The 13,930-nt window shown below is 34.3% G+C and overlaps 1 protein-coding gene and 1 long non-coding RNA gene across 2 annotated transcripts in view; one reads left to right on the top strand and one right to left on the bottom strand.

Moving 5' to 3' along the window:
• Positions 1-13,930, bottom strand: part of LOC125779314 (uncharacterized) — a 280,552-nt gene that overhangs the window by 17,115 nt on the left and 249,507 nt on the right. The gene's annotated exons all lie outside the window — the stretch shown is intronic.
• On the top strand, positions 1,617-3,036 carry LOC125779610 (uncharacterized). The gene is made up of 2 exons (XR_007423396.1): positions 1,617-1,968; positions 2,307-3,036. It is a non-coding gene; the product is annotated as an uncharacterized LOC125779610 (long non-coding RNA).

A 13,930-nucleotide genomic window follows, 5' to 3' on the forward strand; every position in this document is an offset into this window, starting at 1 on the left:
AGCTTTTTTCAATTTGCTGACACATAGCAATAATGAAAATATAAAGTTTTTTAAAAACACTAGCGGACACGCAGCAATATGAAAATATAAAGTTAAAAAAAACACTAGCTGACACACAGCTTTTCTCAATTTGACGACACACAGCGACGTTTTTGGAAATGCGCCCATAACCTGTTTAAAGTTGAAATTCTTTAGCAGAGTTTTTATTCCAACTGAAAAGGCTGAAAATTGAAAACACAGTATATACAGTAGAAACCCTTTTCGTGGTCATTTTCTGGGGGGTGAATAGCGGCCATCTTGGATTTTCAGTGGTAGCAACGTAGTTGAGGTAGTAAATACTTAGCAACTTTATTTTATTAAATAACAAAAATTATAAATATGAGGATTGTTGCTTAATATAATAGGAAATTATTCATTAATGATATACATATATTTACTAATAGGTGATTTAAATGGCAATGGCAATGATATTCAGATATTCTTTTTGTAGTGAGTTCTTAACAATAAAATGCAGCCCTGCTTTTACATTTCTCGGTGGTGAGTTTTCTTCTGAATGTAACAAATACATTTGACCGACAGAAAACAAAAAAGATGCCGATTTCTTAAGCTAATCTTGTTTTTGATCTTAAAATTCGCTTATTTTATTTAATTAAATTATTTGTAAAATTGTATTCATATATTTAAATGCGAATTTCACCTAATTTTCTTTTGTAACGGCTAATCAATTTGTATATGTCAAACGAAAGTTTACCGCCCAGGACTGTATCTTTTTGCATACAAAATTTAAGAGATTTTTGAAGCGTGTTTAACACTTATTAAAAAAAAAAAAATTTTACATAACAAGTAACATCTCAGTAAAATTTAAGAAACATGCAAAGTAATTCAAAATAACACAAGCACTTAAATTACATAATATCTTTTAAAGTTCTGCTCATCAAACTCTAAAATTTATATGTAGCTTAAATGCTAACACAACACCATAATTACCATGAAAGTAGCAAAAAAAAGTGTTACACAACACTCTAAGATTTTCTAAATTTGAGTATATGTATGTAAACAAAGCAAAGGTTTATTTCTGTATATACTGAGGTTGAAAATGGAGTGACAAACTGATATTGACATGTCATTCTTACAAGCTATAATTCAATAACGAATAAGGAAGAGTGGGGAGAATAGAGAATAGTGATGGAAAGTGTCGCCATATAAAAAAATTCAAACTTTATTTCCAACACTAACACTTAAATGTTTAAAAATATTCACGTTTAAAAATTAAAAAATTTGTATAAATAACACATATTTTCACATTTTTCACTGTGTATATCGGCAGGATTGTCAGCACTGGGTACGTGTCGCCATGTGGCTTATCCCACTTGGCCAAGTATTTGCGACGTTCTATTAGAAATATGTATATATTTTCCACGCGAGTGGTGGCTTTTCTAACCAGACTAGAATTATTTCGGAATCGGACCATAGAAATAATTTGTATTTCGCCATGTTTAAGTGGGTCTGCGCCATGGAAACTAGTTTTGCTAGTATTAGAGCGCCACAGAGTTCAAGTTGTGTGCGAGTTACATATTGTATTATTCACAGTATTATTTATGGTCATCACTTTTTGTACTTATTCACTACTCATAAGTTACATATTGTACTATTCATCCTATTATTCATGGGCATTACTTTTGTACTTATTCAGCACATTATATTCTCACACATTCGTCATTCTTATTTCGTTCTTGAAAGCAAGTGGATTTATATTCTAAAGAGTATCAACCAAATTTTGTAAATTCTATATTATAAATAAATTAATATTATAAATTTCGTGTTTGATCAATTAATAAAATTATAACTGGCGCAGTCTTTAAACAAAAGTACCTACGTGAATTTAAAGTAAATTAACTAAAGTTAAATTGATAAAAGCCATCGTACAGTTTTGCGGCATAAGTTTATATATACATATGTGAATTTAAAGTAAATTAACTAAAGTTAAATTGAAAAAAAAGCCATCGTACAGTTTGCTGCAAGACCGGCAAAATCAAAAAACGTGATTTTTGAGTTAATGCTGCAGAATTGTTCGTTATATCATACTTCATGATGAGTCAAAAATTCATATGATTACCTCTTATATACTCCGCTTGAGAAGAGAATATATTTCCTATTTTCCGTGTAAGTTGGAGTAAGTTGAAAACTTTAAACGCGTTTTCTGGCGAATCGATTTTTTTGACTTATGCAGGTCTTGCAGCAAATGAGCGATATGTATATGAGAGTTAAGCTAACGGATTTTGAAAATACTGCTAACACAAAAAAAGCAACGTGAAACACACTTTAAAGCGAATAGAATTTTATGGAAATAAAACAGTGACGATTGAAGAAAAAAAAGAAGAGATTTAAGAAAGAAGCGGTGACAGAGACAGCAGGTAGAGAGAGAAAAAGGTGATTGCGAAAAGAAGAAAAAACAAACTTCATAAAAAAATAAAATCGTAAAAGTGTATTGAATAAAATTTTGAATATTGGAAAATACATAAAATCTAAAGTAGTAATTAAAACAGAAAGTGGGTCCTCTCACACAGTTGTATCACGTAAAAAACGAACTTGGAATGCAAACCAAACGGGAAACATTAAAAATCTGGGTACAGCAGCCAGATTCGGTGTGTATATTTCCAGTGGTGTTGTACAAAGCAAGACAAATAGTTGTGTGCCGGTTTCTGTGTTATTCGCATTTTGAACGTATCAGCAGCAGAGACAACAGTACAAAACAGCATAGGCACAATAGCGGCAACGGTAGCAGCGCAGCCACGGCAACATTGTGCACGAGTGTATCAACGACGACAACGACGACTGCTGTTCCAGAGTTTCAAACGTACACGAACACAATTATTAGCGCAACGACGTTTATTTAGCGAACTGGTTGGAAAAGCAGCAAAATATTGGAATTACAAGTGCATCATGGCATTTCAGCTAACTGCGAGCGACATCATCAAAGATGCTCAATCAATCGTCATATTTAAAGGCGACAATACATATGCGTTATCATCATTCATAAAACAAGTGGAGTCAATACAAACTTTAGTGAGGGAGCAACCTACTCTCCCAACCGATTATTTATGAACGCGTAATTCTTAATAAATTACAAGGTTCCGCTCTTCACATTTTACGAACGCTGGGTGGATCGCCAACGTGGGAGTGTGTGAAACGAGCGCTAATAAAAAACTTTGGTGTGAAGGAGACATATAACGAACTATTTAAATGTGCACATACAATTATCAATAAGAATATTGTAAGTTATTATACACAGCTTTGTAATATTTGTAGCAAAATCAACGAAAAATTTGAATTTGACATTGAAAAGCCAGTGGAGTATGAACCACAACGTATTGATAAGTTTATTTTGCGTACTTTTTTAAATAATATTGATATAAACGGAGCTTCGGTTATAATTAACTCTAAAGTTACTAATATTAGGGATGGTTTTCAGATATTAGAAGAAAATGGTTTGATTCGTACTGAAAGTAAAACTAATTTAAGAAATCCTGATAAGTTTAATACTAATCAGTGTAATCAAAATTTGCAATATCCTAATTCAATGTTTCCTAGCAATTTTGCAACACAAAATCAAGTTTTTTATAAACAACCTTCTCAAACATTTAATAATCAAAATTCGAATAGGTATAAACATTTTCGAAGATTTTCCAACTCTCACAACAATAATGTTTCTTTTAAACCAACCTTCTCAAACGAGAAATAATGGTAATTTCCGGAATAATAATGCACAAACCCACTCCGCTCAATTTCGTAACGGAAATAATGATGCGAATAACATGTCACCTATGGAAGTAGATCATTTACTAGCAGATGCAGGATCTTGGGTTTCCGACTATGATGACAATTTGAATTTTTTTACAACTGCCTCAAGAAATCATTACCGTTAGTAGAATTAACTATTGACAATGAAAAATTTTTAGCTTTGATAAATACTGGCGCAACAACATCGCTACTTGATATAAATAAATTAGTAAAATATAAAAGAATACAACTTATACAAAATATTCGCCTTAATTCATTGAATAATAGTACTTATATTACAGAAGAAATAATCACAAATCTTCCTTTTGAATTTAATGAAAATGCAACTATGACTTGGAAACTAGTGGACTTTAAGGGTAAATATTTCAATGCAATTATTGGACAGAATATACTGACTCCAATGCGTAGTGTTATCGATATGTACAATCGAACCGTTACATTTAATGGTAATAAAATAAAATTTTTTCAACCATTAATGTTTAGTGAAATTCATATCTTAGAAGAAATCAATGTGGATAAGCAAGTCCTTGACAATTTATTTCGCGGCTTACACAAACAAGAAAAATCAGTTTTAAAAAAATCCTTAATAAGTATAAAGACCTAATTTACATAGAAGGACAGACTCTATCAAATACAAATATAATAAATCATGAAATTAAAACTGTATCAGACAGGCCGGTATATTCGAAAATATATCGTTATCCCCAGATACACGAACAAGAAATATGTAGGCAAATCGACGACATGCTTAAACAAGGTATAATCCGAGAAAGTAATTCACCATACATAATAGTCCCTTATGGGTTGTTCCAAAGAAATTAGACAACTCAGGTGAAAAGAAATGGAGGCTTGTTGTCGACTATAGGGCATTAAACAATATTACAATCGACGATAAATTCCCCATACCAAATATTGAAAATATTTTGGATAAATTGGGTCGAGCGCAATATTTCACTACAACTGATTTGGCAAAAGAGTTTCACCAAATTCTTGTTAAACAAGAAGACCGGTCGAAAACTGCCTTTTCCACTCCATATGGACATTTCGAGTTCAACCGAATGCCATTTGGACTAAAAAATGCGCCTGCCACATTTCAAAGATTCATCAACAAACTACTGAAGGGTTTTATTAATAAAATATGTGTAGTCTATTTAGACGATATTTTGATATTCTCCACAAGTCTTCAATGATATAAACCGAGTTCTAACGAAACTTCGTGAGGCAAATTTAAAGATCCAAATTAATAAATGCAAGTTCTTTTCAAAAGAAACTTTGTACTTAGGTCATATATTAACCCCTGAAGGAGTTAGACCAAATCCTAGTAAAATCGATCAAATTTTGAAATTGGGATTGCCAAAATCTGTGAAACAGATTAAGTCGTTTCTTAGTGTTACTGGTTATTACCGAAAATGTATAAAAGATTTTTCAAAAGTAGCTTACCCAATGATTAGATACTTGAAAAAAAAAGCGTTAAATTAAATGTAAATGACCCAAATTATATTAATTCATTTGAAAAGCATAAGAGAGTAACAACGGAGTCCCCGGTACTTAAGTACCCAAATTTTGAAAAACAGTTTCAGCTTGTCACAGATGCAAGTTCAGATGCTCTCGGTGCTGTTTTACAACAGGATAATCATCCACTATGTTATGCGAGTAGAACGTTAAACGATCACGAAAAAAATTATTCAGCTACTGAACGAGAACTGCTTGCTATTGTTTGGGCTACTAATTATTTTAGACCATACTTGTATGGTGTCAAATTTGGTATTCTATCAGATCAACAGCCCTTAAAATGGCTTTTCATTAAATCGCAGGGGAAAATGAGTCCAAGGTTACATCGTTGGTTAATCAAGTTAAGTGAATTCAACATAAATATTTCCTACATTAAAGGTAAAGACAACTCAGTAGCGGACTTTCTTAGTAGAATTAATGCAGACACTAGCGAAATTAACATGATAAATGCATCTACTGGTTCTCTATATAATAATGTATCAGACGATTTGTATACCGTTCACTCACAGTCTGAAGATTTTCACGACCACATTCCAATTTTGGAAACCGTCGTAAATAGATTTAAAACTCAAATTATTTTAACACAACATAAAACTAAGGATATGAAATTAAAACATAAAAATAAAAAGATTTATATTAACCTTATTTAACAAAAGGAAAAGTTGGAATATATACAGAGTTAGATGATAATCATTATAATATTTTACAAAATAAGTTAATAGAATTATTTTTAGGATTTAGAAATATCAGATTCGTTCGTTGTTCATATCATGCAAAAGATGTTGAACAGAAGAAGAAGCTTTTAAACTAATCAATAATTACCATAAAAATGAAACTGATCATACCGGTATTGACGAAAATTACTTTGGTCTAAAAAAGATAATTTATATTCCTAATTTAAAATTTTTAATCCAAAAATACATTAATAATTGCTCCACTTGTACCAAATCTAAATTTGATAGAAATCCAATTAAAGCCAAATTCCATTTAACTGAAACGCCAACAGACATAAAACAAATAATACATATGGATGCATACACAAATACAAAATCAAATTTTCTGACATTTATTGATCGTTTTTCAAAATTTGCTGTTGCTTATTATCTTGAAGACAGAACCAATCAAACAATAATGGAAAAACTTAGACTTCATAAATATCAAAAGGGACATTTTAATAAATTAATTTGCGATAATGAATTCAAAAGTGTAAACATTAAAGATTATTTAAAAACCGAAAATATAAGTCTTCATCTAGTGAAGCCTAATAACCACACTGGCAATGCCGATATTGAGAGATTGCATAACACTATTTCTGAAAAAATTCGAGTTTTAATGCTTGAACAAAAATCTCTTAGTATAAAAGAAAAAATGTGTAAAGCAATAGAATATTATAACAATTCTTACAATTCAGTTACAAAAGAAAAACCAATAAATATTGAACAAGGAAATTGTAATAAAAGAAAAATTTATGAAAACATTTTAATAAGAAAAAATAAATGTATAAATAAAAGAAATGAAAAGAGAAAATTTTACAAAGAACAATGGTGTAATGGATACATAAAAAATTATAAATCTTTAAGACATAAAGAACAACCGAAATATAAATATTCTAATTTAGAAAATATTCATAGCTCTAATATTAAGAGAAAACTAAAATTCGAAAATTCTATTAGAATTTAAGATATATCTTCAATTCTAGCGATGGAGAAGTTACATATTGTATTATTCACAGTATTATTTATGGTCATCACTTTTTGTACTTATTCACTACTCATAAGTTACATATTGTATTATTCGCCCTATTATTCATGGGCATTACTTTTGTACTTATTCAGCACATCATATTCTCACACATTCGTCATTCTTATTTCGTTCTTGAAAGCAAGTGGACTTATATTCTAAAGAGTATCAACCAAATTTTGTAAATTCTATATTATAAATAAATTAATATTATAAATTTCGTGTTTGATCAATTAATAAAATTATAACTCGCGTGCATAGGGCCTCTGCTGCGACGAGCAGCACAAAATATTACGCTATTTATAGAATACGAACGATCGGTAGCCCTCGGCACAATGAGACTGAAGGCTATGGAAAAGCAAAACAGTCGCATGCAAACACTTGTTCAAGCAACACCACGCTGCGCTATTTCAAATATACAGTGAGAGCTAACAATGTTTATGCGCGAATGGGAAGAAGATTTTTTCTTTATAGAAAATTTGGATGGAAGAGCACAATGTCTTATTTGTTACGACATTGTTGGTCGCAATTCTAAATTTTGTTTAAGCCGACATTATTTCTCTTGCCATACAAATTTTAAATTTTTTACTGGAGGTGAGCGGAAGCTAATGCTTTTGCAATTGTAAGCAGAATTTTTTTTTAAATTCATTGCAAGTGATAATAATAATGATACTGAAACTGATAATGGTAAAAGTAATAATAAAGATATTGATTTGCCTTTAATAAAGGCATCTTTTACTGTTGCGTTGGCTTTGGAAAACACAAGATAATAACACAATTAGTAACCACAGTACACCATTTCAGCCGGAAAATTCAAATTCTAATAAATGAAATAAAAAATGGAAATCTTTTAAATTTGAAAAAAGTAACAGAAATTTATAGCCAATTTAAAACATTTGATAAGAACATAGAATACTGCAACATACTAGAAAACTTATACACAGATTATCATTTAAACTTTAAAGATTTTGAAATTATAAAGAATATAATAGATCTGCACGAATATACCCTTATCTGCGATATTGAAAAGCAAGACCCTGAACTGCAACCAGAGTTAGTGAACATGAGACAAGATTTCTCAATTCCGTTGCTAACTGGCGAACAATTTTGGAGGGCAATCGACGAAAAGAAGTATCCAAAGACAAAGGATCAGATTTACAGACTGTATTCTATGTTTGGATCGACATACAACTGTGAATCGGCCTTTTCGTCGATGAAACTTATACTTAACAAACAAAGAAATCGAATGACGGACCAGCATTTAGCAGACCTCCTCCGGATTAAGACCTATGAAGGCGAAATAGACATAGATAGTCTTATTAAATAATAATAATAATAAGATAATATAATATAATAATGATAATAATATAATAATGATAATAATATAATAATGAGATAGTAAGAATAAAAAGTAATAACAATAAATAATAATCATGAGTAGCACTTGTAGCGTTAACTTGCAAGACTCAGTGTACACTGTTGTTGTGCCGAACGACATGCTCAAATTCGTGCTTTCGCTGCTTCACACACAAATAGTAATAGTATGCGTGTACAAATGTAACAATAGGTGTGAGTGCCCACCTCTGGTATATACAGTAATAAACCTTTGCTTTGTTTACATACGGGGTATTCCATACCAAATCGACCACTTTTAAACCCGACCCCTTTAGATTTTGTTGAAACTTATCCATCCTTTTCTACCCTTTGAAAAACAATTTTGAGAATTTTTTCAAAATTTTTTGTCCAACTTCAAAAAAGTTGTAAATTTTGCTATTTTTTGCTAAAAAAAATGGCTTTCTTATATTCAAATAGCCATAACTTTTGCAGAAATTGACTTTTGGGGACCATTTTTTTTTTAATTTTTGTTTTTGAATGAACTTTTCAAAAAAAATGCTCGAAAAAAATTTAACACGATCAATTATATAAAATAATCGGTTTTTTTAAGTAAAATCATAATTTTTTTTTTTGAAATTTGGTCATTTTTGTATTTTGTTTTTTTTCTAAAAAAAAACTTAAATTAATTTGACAACTATCCCTGCTAATCTCGGAGTGGGCCGATTTTTTTTATATTTTTTTTATTTAAAAAATGAAAAGAATTTAAAAAAAATTATTTAGAAAAGTCGGCCGACTCCGGGATTTGCAGGGCTAGTTGCCAAATTAATTGAAGTTTTTTTTGGAAAAAAAAAATAAAAAAATGGCGAACTTCCAAAAAAAAAATACGATTTAACTTAAAAAAGTGAAGTTCGCCATTTTTTTTTATTTTTTTTTTCCCAAAAAAAACTTCAATTAATTTGGAAACTATCCCTGCTAATCCCGGAGTCGGCCGACTTTTTTAAATATTTTTTTTTATTTTTTTTTTAAATTTCTTTCATTTTTTAAATAAAAAAAATCGGCCCACGCCGAGATTAGCAGGGATAATTGTCAAATTAATTTAAGTTTTTTTTTGGGAAATAAAATAAAAAAAAAATGGCGAACTTCACTTTTTTAAGTTAAAATGTATTTTTTTTTTGGAAGTTCGCCATTTTTTTTTTTTTTTTTCCAAAAAAAACTTCAATTAATTTGGCAACTAGCCCTGCAAATCCCGGAGTCGGCCGACTGTTCTAAATATTTTTTTTTTAAATTCTTTTCATTTTTTAAATAAAAAAAATATAAAAAAAAAATCGGCCCACTCCGAGATTAGCAGGGATAGTTGTCAAATTAATTTAAGTTTTTTTTTACAAAAAAAAACAAAATACAAAAATGGCCAAATTTCAAAAAATAAAATTATGATTTTACTTAAAAAAACCGATTATTTTATATAATAGGTCGTGTTAAATTTTTTTCGAGCATTTTTTCGAAAAGTTCATTCAAAAACAAAAATTTAAAAAAAAAATGGTCCCCAAAAGTCAATTTCTGCAAAAATTATGGCTATTTGAATATAAAAAAGCCATTTTTTTAGCAAAAAAATAGTAAAATTCATAACTTTTTTGAAGTTGGACAAAAAACTTTGAAAAAATTCTCAAAAATGTTTTTCAAAGGGTAGAAAAGGATGGATAAGTTTCAGCAAAATCTAAAGGGGTCGGGTTCAAAAGTGGTCGATTTGGTATGGAATACCCCATACATATACTCAACTCTAAGAAATCTTAGGGTGTTGTGTAACGGCTTTTTTGCTACTTTCATGGTAATCAGGGTGTTGTGTTAGCATTTGAGCTACATATAAATTTTAAATTTTGATTATCAACACTTTAAAATATATTAAATAATGCAAGTGTTTACGTTATTTAAGCGATTATATAGAATTTCTTTGAATATATGTTCAATTTTATTGGGATATTACTTGTTGTTTGATGCTAAATCTTCTTCTTCTTTACTGGCGTAGACACCGCGTACACGATTATAACCGAGTCAACAACAGCGCGCCAGTCGTTTCTTCTCTTCGCTACGTGGCGCCAATTGGATATTCCAAGCGAGGCCAGGTCCTTCTCCACTTGGTCCTTCCACCGAAGTGGAGATCTTCCTCTTTCTCTGCTTCCTGCGGCGGGTACTGCGTCGAATACTTTCATAGCTGGAGTGTTTTCATCCATACGGACAACATGACCTAGCCAGAGTAGCCGCTGTCTTTTAATTCGCTGAACTATGTCGATGTCGTCGTATATCTCGTACAGCTCATCGTTCCATCGAATGCGATATCCGCCGTGGCCAACGCGCAAAGGACCATAAATCTTTCGCAGAACTTTTCTCTCGAAAACTCGCAACGTCGACTCATCGGTTGTTGTCATCGTCCAAGCCTCTGCACCATATAGCAGGACGGGAATTATGAGCGACTTATAGAGTTTGGTTTTTGTTCGTCGAGAGAGGACTTTACTTTTTAATTGCCTACTCAGTCCGAAGTAGCACCTGTTGGCAAGAGTAATCCTGCGTCGGATTTCTAGGCTGACATTGTTGGTGGTGTTAATGCTGGTTCCTAAATAGACGAAATTATCTACAACTTCAAAGTTATGACTATCAACAGTGACGTGAGTGCCAAGTCGCGAGTGTTTGTTTGATGACAGGAGATATTTCGTCTTGCCCTCGTTCACTGCCAGACCCATTTGCGTTGCTTCCCTGTTCAGTCTGGAGAAAGCAGAACTAACGGCGCGGGTGTTGAGACCGATGATATCAATATCATCGGCATACGCCAGCAGCTGTACACTCTTATAAAAGATTGTATCTGCTCGATTCAGTTCTGCAGCTCTAATAATTTTCTCCAGCAGCAGATTGAAAAAGTTGCACGATAGGGAGTCGCCTTGTCTGAAACCTCGTTTGGTATCGAACAGCTCGGAGAGGTCCTTCCCGATCCTGACGGAGCTTTTCGTGTTGCTCAACGTCATTTTACACAGCCATATTAGTTTTGCGGGGATACCAAATTCAGACATCGCGGCATAAAGGCAGCTCCTTTTCGTGCTGTCGAAAGCAGCTTTGAAATCGACGAATAGGTGGTGAGTGTCGATTCTTCTTTCACGGGTCTTTTCCAAGATTTGGCGCATGGTGAATATCTGGTCGGTTGTTGATTTACCAGGTCTGAAGCCACACTGATAAGGTCCAATCAGTTTGTTGACGGTGGGCTTTAATCTTTCACACAATACGCTCGATAGAACCTAGTACGCGATGTTGAGGAGGCTTATCCCACGGTAGTTGGCGCAGATTGTGGGGTCTCCTTTTTTATGGATTGGGCATAGCACACTTAAATTCCAAACGTTGGGCATGCTTTCATCCGACCATATTTTGCAAAGAAGCTGATGCATGCTCCTTATCAGTTCTTCGCCGCCGTGTTTGAATAGCTCGGCTGGCAATCCGTCGGCCCCTGCCGCTTTATTGTTCTTCAGGCGAGCAACTGCTATTCGAACTTCTTCATGGCCGGGTAATGGAACGTCTGCTCCATCGTCATCGATTGGGGAATCGGGTTCGCCTTCTCCTGGTGTTATGTGCTCACTGCCATTCAGCAGGCTGGAGAAGTGTTCCCTCCATAATCTAAGTATGCTCTGGGTATCGGTGGCTAGATCACCTTTGGGGGTTCTACAGGAGTATGCTCCGGTCTTGAAACCTTCTGTAAGCCGCCGCATTTTTTCGTAGAATTTTCGAGCATTACCCCTGTCGGCCAGCTTATCAAGCTGTTTGTACTCACGCATTTCGGCCTCTTTCTTCTTCTGTCTGCAAATGCGTCTCGCTTCCCTTTTGAACTCTCGGTATCTATCCCAGCCCGCACGTTTTGTGATCGATCGTAACGTTGCGAGGTAGGCAGCCTGTTTTCTCTTCGCTGCGACACGGCACTCTTCGTCGTAGCAGCTGTTTTTTTGCACTTTCCGAAAACCAATGGTTTCGGTTGCAGCTGTACGTAAGGAGTTTGAAATGCCGTCCCACAGTTCCCTTATACCGAGTTATTGACGAGTGCTCTCAGAGAGCAGGAGTGCAAGCCGAGTGAAAAATCTTTCGGCTGTCTGTTGTGATTGCAGCTTCTCAACGTCGAACCTTCCTTGTGTTTGTTGGCGTGCGTTTTTTGCTGCACAGAGGCGGGTGCGAATTTTGGCTGCAGCAATATAGTGGTCCGAGTCGATGTTAAGACCTCGGAGCGCACGCACATCTAAAACACTGGAGACGTGTCTTCCGTCTATCACAACATGATCGATTTGATTGGTGGTTTTTCGATCCGAAGACAGCCAGGTAGCTTGATGCATCTTCTTATGCTGGAATCTAGTACTACAGATAACCATATTTCGGGCCCCGGCGAAGTCGATCAGCCACAACCAATTTGGGGATGTTTCCTCATGGAGGCAGAATTTACCGACCGTAGTGCCAAAGATACTTTCTTTGCCCACCCTGGCGTTGAAGTCGCCAAGCACGATTTTGACATCGTGGCGGGGGCATCTCTCATAAGTGCGCTCCAAGCACTCATAAAAAGCATCTTTGGTCACATCGTCCTTCTCTTCCGTCGGGGCGTGGGCGCAAATCAGCGATATGTTGAAGAACCTCGCTTTGATGTGGATTGTGGCTAGACGTTCATTCTCCGGAGTGAATGATAGTACTCGGCGACGGAGTCTCTCCCACCACGAGTCCAACACCAAACTTGCGCTCCTTTATATGGCCGCTGTAGTAAATGTCACAAGGACCTACTCGTCTCTGTCCTTGTCCCGTCCATCGCATTTCTTGGACGGCGGTGATGTCAGCATTTATCTTTACGAGGACATCTACCAGCTGGGAAGAGGCACCTTCCCAATTAAGGGACCGGACATTCCAGGTGCATGCCCTCAAATCATAGTCCTTATTTCGTTTGCCATGGTCGTCATCAAAATGGGCGTCTCTCATCCGAGGCTGTTTTTTCCATTTCATGGGGGGTGTTTTTTTTACGTGGCGGGTCCCAAACCCAGCGCACAACCCTATGCAGGGGATGTTTCGCCTTCTCACTTTATCTCGCCTTCAAACGGATGTTCTTAGGCTACCCAGAGGATACTTGGTCAAAGATCGGAAGTCGTGAGCTGCTTGAGTCATACGTAAAATAATCGTTTCTAGCCACTCCCAAGTGAATGGCGATCAGAAAACTTTCCTCACTTGCGTGAACTTCTACACATGACTCCATCCTCCAAGTTGTTTTTTTTTTGTGCAATTTTTAAACACGCTTCAAGTATTTCTAAATTTTTGCATGCAGTTGGATACAATCCTCGGTGGTAATTTTTCGTTTGACATATGTGTACAAATTGACATTTCGTTAGCATCAAAAACATCAATTGGAAATTGAGTTTAAACAGAAACATATGTATGTTGAAGATTTTAATAATACATATTAGTGTTGTTTATAAGTTTATATTGATTATATTTTGTATAAGTGTTTTATAAAGTCTTCTTCCACGCCACCCGCTGTCAT

This window comes from Bactrocera dorsalis, chromosome 6, assembly GCF_023373825.1.
Source record: "Bactrocera dorsalis isolate Fly_Bdor chromosome 6, ASM2337382v1, whole genome shotgun sequence".
Classification (NCBI taxonomy): Eukaryota; Metazoa; Arthropoda; class Insecta; order Diptera; family Tephritidae; genus Bactrocera; species Bactrocera dorsalis.